Consider the following 12224-nt stretch of genomic DNA (forward strand, 5'->3'; position numbering starts at 1 on the left):
AGAAGAGTTTGATAAGGACGCTTTTGACCACCTCAAAAGTGCGTTCCTCGCAAAGACGTTGGTTCCACCGCCTCTGCCTGCCCTGGCTTCGAACCCCGTGGAATCCGTTGCCCCGGACTCTCCGTCGCCTGATGGGTGTTCACCAGCAGATTCGGACGATGAAGAATGGTCTTCACGGTCATGGCGTCCAGCCAGTTTAACTGCCTAGTTGCCTCAGGATTCCTCGGGCATGCTGGATCCAGATGAAATTGTTCATCCACTTTCGGCGGCCTGGACTCCGGGGGACAAGGTGGCTAAGTTTGTGGCAGGTCGCCTCCGCAAGCCCTTGGAGAAGGATGCTTGGAGTTGCTTGAGAGCCGAGTGTCCTCGTCCAACTTTGGAGGGGACGGTGGCCCATACTCCGGAGCTTGACTCCAAAATGGCCACCTTCATGTCAAAGTTTACAAAGGATCCCCGTAATGGTATAGACCGCTCCTGGCGTTCCTATCAGGACAAGCTACTAGACGCGGTGGGGCCCATGACGAAGATCCTAGATATGGCAGAGGAGACAAAGGTAACTGGTTCCACCATATCCCCAGAGGTTTTGATGAACTGGGCTCAGCGGCGATTATCTTTTTGGGTAACGCCAATTGTGCTCTGTCAACTGAACGTAGGCGTTCACTCCTGATAAAGCTTGACCCTAAACTGGTTGACTTGGCCTCTTCAAAGGCTGGTGCGGTGGCGCAAGAGGGCCTTTTGGAGATCCTTTTGTGAAGGATCTTGGGAAATTTGTGGCCACTTTCACTAGTTTAGACAAAGCCCAATCCAACATTAACATTAAGCGGGTCCTTCAGTCTCGTTTTTCCAATGGGGCCGGTCGTGGTAGGGGCCGAGCGACCGGCCATTGCGGACAACACAATCCCAGAAGGGGACAAGGCTCCGAGTGGGGTCAGTATAATACTACCGCCAATTTCATCAACTTCTGTCAGACAAGAGGACAGAGATCCCGTGGCCGTGGAGGATACTGGAACAAAGCAGGCAGTCCTGCACCCAGCGGTAAGTCTGATTTCCCCTTCTCAGGTCCGTATTGGGGGTCGGTTAGCGGCCTTTCAGGAGGTTACAAGTGATGCTTGGGTCTTACAGACAGTTCGGGGTTTCCACAGCGTGTTTTACGATTCACCCGCCAGACAAAACTTCCTTGTCCCATCAGTTCAGGGATTGGATGGCGAGGCTGGACCTCAAAGATGCCTACCTGGCCATCCCAAACCACCCTCCACACCGCTGGTTTCTTCAATTCCAATGGAGGCAGCAGGTTTACGAATTCACCGTCCTTCCGTTCGGGCTGTTCTCCGAGCCCTGGTGCTTCACAAAGGTCCTCCATCCCACAGTGGAATTCCTTCGGAGTCAGGGTGTTCGGATGATTGTTTACTTGGACGACATTGTGGCGCAATGCCCTCAGAAGCTGGCTGCTCAGGTGCGGCAGATGGTCTCTCTCCTGCAAAACTTGGGGTTCATTATCAATGGGGACAAGTCAGTCCTCTCCCCAACGTAGAACATAGTCTTCTTGGGTTTTGTGGTGGATTCAGTCCATGCGTCTCTAAGCCTTCCTTCTTGGAAGATGACCAAGATTCAACATCTATTGCGTCAAACCATCTCAAAATCCCACTCCTCCCTCCGCCAGATTGCCCGAGTGGTGGGGCTCCTTTCCTCGCCCATCCAGGCAATCTTTCCGGGGCCTCTGCACTACAGGGCATTGCAACGCCTGAAGATGCATCACCTCAGGAGAGGCTTGTCATACGATCAGTCGGTTCCTTTGACGGATGAGGTCAAATAGGAGATGGCCTGGTGGATTTCCCATATGGACGCCTGGAATGGCAGGGCAATTTTCGGGTCCATCCCCGACATTGTCAGAGAGTCCGACGCCAGCAGGTCGGGTTGAGGAGCCTGCTGCAGCGATTTTTCTACTGGAGGCACTTGGTCGTTAGACGAGCAAGAGCTCCATATCAACTGCCTGGAGCTTTTCGGGGGCTCTTTCGCAGTTCAATGTTGAACTACTTTGATTGTTTTCTTATTGTGTAATGCCATTGCTGATGTAAAGCACTCTGATACCCTTGGGTGGAGCTAGTGCTATATAAAACCTTCAAAATAAAATTTTAAAAAAGGGCGACCAACCACCTAAAAATCGGAGAATCCAGCTTCCACTGGCTGGAGTCCCGCAAATGACGGGAATGCCAGTCTGCCACCTGGTTGGCTTGACCCGGCAGGTACTCCGCCGTCACCAAAATGTGGTGAGCCAGACAAAAACTCCAAAACACCTTCGCCAAGTTCGCCAGGGTTTGAAAGCGAGGACCGCCCAGATGGTTGATGTAATCCACCGCAGAGACGTTGTCCATTCTGAGGAGGACACATGAGCAAACTCTGTCCTTGGTGACCACATACAAAATACAGATAATAATATAGGCAAAACAATAATGATTAAAGGCACAGAATAAGTAGGGATAGAGCAGCGAGTTGCAGGAACGTGAATGTAATTGTAGAGGAACATTTATATGATGTAGTGAGGATTCAACGGACATAGTAAGTCCAGGAGGTAAAGGGAGGGGGAGGGGAGGTGACTAAAGGAAAAAGGGAGGGGTGAGATGAGGGAAGGGGGACAAGACTAAGGAGGGAGGAGGAGAGGTTGTCAGGAAGGAGATCAGGGATTTAGTTTTCCCAGAATGTGGTGAGTAGATGAATTTTCAGGTCTTTTTTGAATCTGGGGTAGGAGGGGTTGCATCGAAGGTCTTTGGGTAGGGCATTCCAAATGGCTGGGGCCTTACCTGAGAAGGAGTGGGATTTGGAGGCAGCTTTTTTGAGTAGGGGGGGAATGAGAAGGAGAGTGTTGGAGCTTCTCAGTGTTTGGGTACAGCCAGCTTTTTTAAGTTTATTTGAGAGGTAGGCTGGGGTCTTCTGGAAAAGGGCTTTGTGAGTTATGCGGGCAATTTTGCAGGAGGATCTGCCTTCAGTGGGGAGCCACTTTTGGGACTTGAGGGCAGGGGAGATGTGGTCCATGCATTTACAGTTTGTTGTTAACCTGGCGTCTAGGTTGAGAACGGATTTGAAGGGGGCCAGGTGGATTTTGGGGGTGCCAGAGAGAAGGGCATTACCATAGTCCATTTTGGATAGTACAAGAGTCTGGATAATTAATTTGAAGTCTTACAGCTGGGATAAAAGGTTTGATTTTTTTGAGATGGCAGAGAGTGAGGAGAGCACTTTTTGCAGAGTTCTTGATGTGGGAGTTAAGTGCGAGTTTATTGTTGACAGTGATGCCTAGTGATTTAATCGAGTCGGCGAGGGAGAGAGAGCAGTTTAGCGCATTAAGGTCGGCGATCCATGTTTGGATTGGGAGTGGGTTGTTTTTGGGAGAGAAGAGGGTGATCTCAGTTTTTTTAGGGTTGAGTTTCAGATGATTGATGTGGAACCAGGTTTGGATCTTGTTTAAGGCTGAGTTAAGGTGTAGGATATCCGCATGGGATTTAATTTTATAGTACAGTTGGGTGTCATCGGCATATAGGTGGTAGTTGATTTTTTCTTGTTTGAGTATCCGGGTAAGGGGTTCCATAAAGAGAGCGGGAGAGAGGATGGATCCTTTAGGGACGCCAAGGGAGACAGAGGTTAGGTTAGAGAGGCAGTTTTGAATTTTAATTTTTTTGTGTTCTATGTTAAAAGTAGGAAGTGAATCAGTTAAGGACCGTGCCACTGAGGCCGAAGCGGTTTTTGAGTGTGCTTAGTAGGGTTGGGTGGTAAACAGTGTCAAATGCCGCAGAAAGGTCAAGAAGGATGAGTAGGTAGGTATCACCCTTATCCAGGGCTAGGTGAATATCATGGACTATGTTGAAGGGGGCGTGGCTTGGATGCCGAGGAGGTAGGCAGCGTGAGCTCGGAGCTCCGTGCCCGATCCCGGAAAATATCCTGAAAATCTGATCGGACCCCGAGGTAACCGATACCATCCGGTACTGGAAGGTACTGCGGAGGGTCCGGGGCCCACGGAGGACGACACCGAGCCATCCCACAGCAGTGTTTCGACTTTGAAAGTTGGACCCAGGCGAGAAGTCGCGGACCCCAAAATGGCGGCGAGGGCATGAGATCGGACTCGACGGAGGCATCTGCCCAGAAACCCGCTGAGGACTGCTCCCTGACAAATCAGAGGTGTTGGCGGCCGCGTCGCGCCTCTCCCCGGGTGCCGAGTGGACTTTGGGCGCACCCTCGGACGGTGGCTGAGGACCGCCCCCTGGTAGGGGCGACGACAGTGCGGCAGTGACCCAGTGACGAGAGCCTCGGGCCCCTGGCACGTCTGGCGCTGGCCGGGCTGCGATCGCTCAGTGTTTCCTGCTTCTTGGTGCCAATCTGGGCCCGGGTACCCTGCCGGAGGACGAAACCCGACGGCACTCGGAGGGCGGCCAGGAACATACTCGGAGACCACCACCCAAATCGGCCCAGATGGGGAAGACGAAGGGGAAGGGAGATGGCGCGACCGATACTGAGGCTGCGGAGGGAGCGGAACGAGACCAAGCGGCATTGCAGCGGATGCAGGATCGTATCCTGGAGGCCATCGCCACCACGAAGGACGCCCTGCAACAAGATATAGCTCAGGTGGCGACGGGCTTGGGCCTCCCGAAGGCCGACCACGACAAACTTAAAGACAGGGTGAAATCCGTGGAGATCACGGTTAAGGAATTAGCCCCGGGCCAAGAAACGATGAAGGCCCAGATGGCAGACGTGATGGACCGCCTGAAGGTGCTGGAAAGGAGGGCCGAGGATGCCGAAAACAGAAACAGGCGCAACAACGTACGCCTAGTGGGCCTGCCGGAAAAAATTGAAGGCGACGACATGGTGGGCTACCTTGATAACTGGCTGCGGACGGAGGTGGCACCAGAAGGTCTGTTCCCCTTCTTCTCCCTGGAACGGGCACATAGAGTTCCAGCGCGCCCGCCAGCCTTGGGCCTTCCTCCTCGCCCGGTGGTGTTCAAGTTACTCCACTACCGGGACAGAGACTGGCTCTTACAGAGGGCGAGAGAGGCAGGGCCCTTTCAAGTGGATAACAACAGAGTCACCATGTTCCCGGACTACACATTTGAGACGCAGCGACTCCGGGCAAACTTCCTGTCCCTCAAGCGGGAGCTCCGCCAGGAAGGCATCAAGTACTCCCTGTTGTTCCCTGCCAAGCTAAGAGTGGTGGTGGATGAGAAATCATTATTCTTCACGACCTCCGCGGACGCTTGGAACTGGTGGGACACTTATAAAGCGGGAACAGACGGTGCTAAGGCCAGGGAGGAGGAGGCTAAGGTGGCGAAGCCGGTCAGGCAGTCCCAACGGATCAGGAGGAACCGCAAGAGAACCGGGAAACCATCGGTGTCGCAGACGGAGGCGGAGAGGCAGGCGGCGCTACAGGCGGTAGTGGACTTATCTAGGACCGCCAGGACTCGGTCCGGGAAGGGCACGGAATCGGAGGACCCGGGCACGGGCTCGGAGACAGGACAATTGGAACTTGGTGGAGCCCGGGGCCCTATAGTGACGCCGCAGACTTCGGAGGAGATACTGGAGGCGTGCTGAACTGGACTGGTGGAGTGAACTCGTTGGTTGGACACCGGGGCACTGGGCCCGCAGCAGTGGAACATTATTGATTGAGGTCTTGGGGAGCTGTAATGAGGGGATTGTGGGGTGGAGCGCGCGGGGCTGATTTGTTTGGAGGTTTTATCGCATTGAGCCGCGCCTTACTGGCCCATAAGGTCATCGCAGTGGGGACTGCGACCATTACCACCTTTCCTTGAGGGGTGGTCGGGAGTGTTGGTTTGGATGGGGGTACTTCCAGTTGCGGGGGGGCCTGTCCTGGGGGGGCGGGAGTTGCGAGCAGTTGGGGTTGCTCGGGGGTAGTTGTTGTTGGAGGGGTTCGGCTTCCTGTTTGGAGAGGGTGGGTGGGTGGGCCCGTGGTCGCGGGACTTATGCGGACATTGTTCTTTGCTGTATGGTCCGGTTGTGTAGGGGGGGATGGCTAGTACTGGGGCGTTGAAATGTGTGACCTGGAATGTGCGGGGTATGCAGTCCATGACGCGCAGACATAAAGTTCAGGCGTACCTCAAGCGTAGGGGGGTTCATATAGCGTTCCTGCAGGAGACACATCTTAATAAGCAGGAAGGGGCGGCTCTGCAAAGGCGCTGGAGGGGGCAGCTTTTCTACACAACATTTTCGGCTTTCGCAAGAGGGGCACTGATTTGGATACGGGCGGGGGTCCCCTTCCAGGTCTCAAAGTCATTGGTGGACCCTGAGGGCAGGTATGTGGCAGTGGAGGGGAAGCTGAGAGGCAGGGTGATATCTCTCTGTAATGTGTATGCTTCTAATGTAGACCTGCCCGCCTTCTTGTCTACCATCTCGGGCAAATTGGCGGGTTATTTGGCAGGGCCGGTCCTCTTGGGGGGGGGGACTTCAACTCGGTTGAGGATGTGTTACTAGATAGGTCCCATCCCCCGCTGCGCGCGTCCCCAGTGCATAGGGTCGCCAAGCGCAGGTTGGAATGGCAGGAGAGCTGGGCCCTCACGGATGCATGGAGAGCGTTGCACCCCACCGCTAGGGACTATTCCTTTCACTCGCACCTGCATGACTTGCATGTGAGGCTGGATGCGTTTCTTTGTTCGGCATGTGTGCTCCCCGCGGTGGGAGGGGCGGAATACTTGGCCAGGACGATATCAGACCACAACCCTTTGTTGATGTCTCTGGAATGGATGGTGACTGTTAACTGCGTGCCAACATGGCGCCTGCAACCTGACACCCTGGACGATTTGTTGTTCAGGGAGGCCCTGAGTGAGCGCATTGAGAGGTATTTTGAGGAGAACAGTGGCTCGGCCTCCACGAGGGCGGTTGAATGGGATGCATTCAAGGTGGTGGTGCGGGGACACTGTATTGGTCACACGGCAGGGGCTCGGAGGACTCTGTTGGATGACTTAGATAAGGCTGAGACGCGGCTGAGGGAGTTGGAGAAGAGGCGCCCGAATCACCCTGAACTGCAGGAGGGGCTTAGCGGGGCACGGGAGGGGCTGACGGTAGAGCTGGAGCGGCTGCGCAGCTTCGACCACAAGGCGTACATGACAAGGGCGCATGCGGAAGGTGATAAGGCGGGGTCAATGTTGGCTTGGCTTGCTAACCCAATCCGGGGGGGAATGCCGATCATGGGGATCCAGGAACCAGGGGAGGAGCCCTGCCACACTCAACCCGGGATCCTGAATAAGTTTCGTGCTTATTATGAGGGGCTCTATGAGAGTGGTGGAACGGGAGGGGCGGAGGAGCTTGAGGAGTTCCTGGACGGGTTACGATTGCCGCGAGTGGAGGACTCGGAGGCAGAAGAGCTAGGCCGGCCCATCTCTCTTGGAGAAATAGGTTGTGCTGTAAAACAGATGGCTAGGAATAAGACCCCGGGCCTTGACGGACTACCGGTCGAATTTTATGGCAAATACCTAGAGTACCTTGCACCAAGGCTGTGCGAGGTGTACAACGAGGCACAGGAGAGGGGCCGACTCCCGGGCTCCATGTGCGAGGCCCTCATGATCCCGCTCTTGAAACCGGGCAGAGAGGGTGCGGCGCTGTCCTCGTATCGTCCGTTGTCTATGTTGACGACGGACTACAAGATCCTCAGTAAAATTCTGGCCAACAGACTGCTGGTACACATGACAGGCCTGGTTCACGGTGACCAGTGCGGTTTCATACCGACGCGCAACACCACTCATAACATTCGTAGACTTGAGGTAATATAAATTTTATGGTCATGTTGTGTTCCCTAGCGAGTACCCCACCGACTCCATGTACGAGTTAAAGGTGCATGTAACTTCCCTCCTGTACCAGCTATGAAGACGCAAATACATTTGCGTCCAACGTTAACTTGTCCTCTTTCAGACCCACCATGAATGGGTTTGATGGTCCGTTCCTAAGTATGCTATGCCAACGTCTTTTCGAAGTGTACTCCTACGTTTTTCAGCCTGGCTGAAAGTAGGCCCTGAATCTCTGCCACCGAGCCTCTTCTCTGGCTTCTGACTGCGAGGGCCTCTGCCCAAGCAGCCCCCGTTCCCGTGAACTCTGACTTACTTCTAGCGCGGCCCTCCGTGCTCAGCTCAGCCTGCTGCCTGCCAAGATTGACTATAACCTTCGAGTTATCTGTTTTCCTCCCCGAAGATACATTCCAGCCTGCTAGTTTCAGTAAACATCCTTCCTCAGCTACAGGGCTAAAGGGCCGACCTGTCTTTATGCAAGTAATTCATAGCCTCTGTTGCCATGCTTCCATGGAAGGCCCCATGCCCCCACGCTTCTCATACAGACACTCAGGCGCTTATACACGCACTCACAGCAAGTATAGAATAGCTTCTGCTCTAGAGACCTTTCTGCCCAGATAGCTTAGTTCCTAAACATCAGATATCAGATATGATAGAAGCACAAGTTGATCTGACATGCCAGACTTCTGTCTCTTTCCGTCAGTGTAAATGTCAAGTCCCCTGCACCCCGTCTATCACACGTCATGCAGCTGCGCGCGCATCCAAGCTTCCGATTTCTGCTGACATTGCAACATTCTGTTAGCACCACCCCTTGGTGCCACCCACTTGCGTCACCTATCAGTGACGTTTCTAGCACACACGCCTAGTTTACGCCTCTTGATGATGTATTAACACCACGTGTATACTGTTATCTTGTCTTCTCTCAGCTGTTACGCCTCTTACATTGAACATTATGATGTAAATCAAGTATATAAGCTATGTATTGTTAATAAACGACAGCGCGCTCATCTATCCCTTCTGACATCCTGTGTGGTGGTCAGAACATGATATCCTGATTCCTTTATGAGGAATAAAACCCTTAGAAACTCTTGCACCACGGACTCTGTTTTCCTTCATTTCGATTGAGTTATTATTGATTAAGTACTTACCTGCATAGAAATTAAGAGAGTAAATTAATTATTTACATCATTTTGGCGCCCGAATAGGGACCCCTCCCCCACCTCACGCGCCGGAAGGTGCGTTGCAATCCGTGTCCCCTGCCATCAGTTAGACGGACAACACGTGTACTGGCAGGATTTCCTGCATCCCCCTCTGACACACGGAGGTGACGAAGACTGCGATCAGTGCCCAGACGAGGCGGTGAGGAGTGCGGAGGATCCCGACCAGAGCCCAGCCGAAGGAAGCAAGGTCCGAGGTGTGAAGAGACCCGCCAGTTTTCCGAAGTTTTCCGAAGTTTTCCGAAGTTTTCCGAAGTTCCGAGTCGAGTCCAGTCGAGTTTCCGAGGCCTTCTGTTTTCCGTGCTTCCCGGTGAGTACCATTGCTGGGTCGTATCTAGACGGGTTTGGGTACGCAAGTCCGGTCTGCACTGTTTTTAGGCAGTGTATCTGTACTGTTTAGCAGTATATACAGTATTCCGAATTTCTGCACTGTTACAGCAGTGTATCTGTATCGTTGAGCGGTACATTCAGAGTAGGGGGAAGTTAGCTATGTCTTTAAATGTTTCATGTGATTAATGTCGTGGTATGAATGTGATTGTTTTTTGTGCATTATTGTGTTTTTGTATAAATAGTTACAGTTGACATTAAGTATCAAGGATCAAGCATTCCAGTATCAAGTAGGCACAATGCCGTTTTTCAACAAATTAAAGCAGATAGGAACTAGGAAAGGGATGTTAGAGGAAGAGATTCCAATCCCCCCTAGGGACACTCCAGGTAATTTTATGTACAATAAACATGGCATAGATGCCATCCTGTATCTAGAGTTATGGACCGATTATACCAAGCACTTAGAGGAAAGATACCGATGGCCAGTTAACGGAACATGGGATGCCGAGTGCATCATAAAGGTAGAAGAAATATTACGGAAAAAGAAAGCTAGACAATCTCAGAAAGACGCCATAGAATTTTGGCGTAAGGAATCACGTAAGCGTGCTGATAGAGCACTCCGTAGAGAAGACAGGCTTAAAGAATCAGAAAAGGCCCAAGAAAATGAATTAGTTACTGAGGGAATTCGAGTAAAAGTAGAACAAATAGATCGTATCCAAAATGGCAAAGTGAACAACATGTATCTTTTGGCCGATGGTACCCCTGACGCCATTTCAGAAATACCGAAAAATTTGCCGTCACCATTAGTTCCAACTAAAGTAATGCATAAGACTACTAAAGACATATTCCTAAATTCATACCTCGAAGATGTAGCGCCAGCTTACACCAATCTGCCTGTTCGTGCCCTGCCTACTGACGGGGCCGGGGGTGGTACTGCCCCCCAAGATCACTCTCAGCCAACACCGAAAAAGACTAGTTCCGTTCCGCCAGCTCCGCCACTTCCCTCACCTAAAACTGAGTTACCGAAACCACTTCAATCAGATCCTACTAAAAGACAAATTCAGATACTGACTACACACAGAGATAATGCCCAAGCTTCCGCTTCAGAAGGTGCGACCGCGGGTCTCCAGACCCCGCCACCGACTCACAGATTAAATCTCAGAGGTATGCAGAGTCCTCTTACGTACAGATCCCCCCGTTCTTCTAATTCATCCCGTCTTGATGCACTAAAAGAAAATATGTCAGTTTGTAGATATGATCCAGAACCTGGGCAGGACGACTTAATGGTATTAGCGTCTTTACGGTTAAGATCTGCTACTGATAGTTTGTTATGTTATGCAGGAATGAAGGAGCACCTAGATAGAATATATGAGTTCGTTCAAACGGGAAAGGACCCCGACAGTATTAAGGATGCCCTGGAGAAACAGAAAGTTACCATGCAAGCACTGATACTACGATTTTTCATAAATTGTCTAATAAGAGAACGAGACAGGCCCGGAACAGAGCAGAGTGAATTAGATGCATTGAACAAGTGGGGTCAAAATATAGCCGACGGAAAACATGACAGACAAAATTGCATAGAGGCCATGTATAAAAAGATTAAGAAAGCAGTGATAGCAGTACACGAGAAAGAGAAAGAAAAGGCTCCCTCCGAGGAGGAAGAAGAATCTGAAGAACCAGAACCAACTACAAGTACTATAGCATATGTAGGTAGGGGAAACTACCTTAGGAAAGGTGTCCGTCCGGAAAGCAAGAGAGTTTTCTTCTCTGCCTTAACGAATCCGAATTCTGCTGAGCATCAGTTCCAGGAAACTGATAAACGGCTTCGAGATCGAGTTGGGTACCATGTACTCAATTCTATGGATGAACAAGAATTAGCCCGATCAGCGGTATCATGGGCCGAAAATGCAGACATATATAATGATGACACCGTAGCACAGACATTTCTGAACCTCTCCCCCGACGAACAGAAATTAGCAGGGGTATATATGATTCAGCACCTTCTCATTAAGTACAGAAAACATTATTCCGATCCAGGTCCCTTACATGAGACACTAGAAGCACTACTGATGGATAGATGGAGAGGCCTAAGCACTAAATTAGTTCAAATAATTCTGGAACAACGACGCAGATATGATACCTTTGTAAGTCCTGAATATGTTCCCGCCCCACCTCCAGAAAGGAAAATGTACCATATGCAGTGCGGGAGTGGTATTGAAAGTCAGAACCCCTTACGGGAAGTGCACCCTGTTATGGGTGAGGATAAAACTTTGAAACGCGTGTATGTACACACGCCTCTGACTAAATTAGAACTGTTAGAAATGAAGAAATTAGTACCATGCCATGATAAAGACCCTGCAGGTTTCCATAGAGAGCTTAAAGACATGTTACTGATGGGGGACTACACATATGATGATATCATGAAAATGTTGAAAGTATTATTGCCTACGGGTATATTCGAGAAATTAAAGGAAAAGGACTGGGAGGTGGGAGACGCAAAGATTGCCTGGGCAGAAATAGAAGACGAAGAGAAAAAACGGGTTCCAGGGTTAGGCCTTGGGGACAAAACTAAAGCATTACCAGGTTTGATAGTACAGGTCCTGCCCAGATTATTGACAACTAGAAAGGAGGATTGGGACGCAATCTCGTCCTGTAAACAGAAACATGATGAAGATACTAGCGACTTTTATTCAAGATTTGAGAAATGTTTTATTATCAATAGTGGCCTCCAGCCAAGTAGCGAGTCGTACCCACATCTTTTTGTATCAAAGTTAGTCGAGAATTCCCTACCGTTAGTTAAAAATAGAGTGTATAAAGTCGAGAGTACATGGCAAGCAAATACGCCATCCCAGATGTTACAAATGTTACAATATCACCAGAATAGAATTAGGGAAGAACAAGATCA

At 51.0% G+C, this 12224-nt stretch overlaps 1 pseudogene; it reads left to right on the forward strand.

The window, feature by feature from the left end:
- The first annotated feature begins 229 nt into the window (after positions 1–229).
- Positions 230–12224, forward strand: part of LOC147662595 (uncharacterized) — a 51159-nt pseudogene continuing 39164 nt past the window's right edge.

Source organism: Lissotriton vulgaris, unplaced genomic scaffold (genome assembly GCF_964263255.1).
Source record: "Lissotriton vulgaris unplaced genomic scaffold, aLisVul1.2 SCAFFOLD_2469, whole genome shotgun sequence".
NCBI classification, from domain to species: Eukaryota; Metazoa; Chordata; class Amphibia; order Caudata; family Salamandridae; genus Lissotriton; species Lissotriton vulgaris.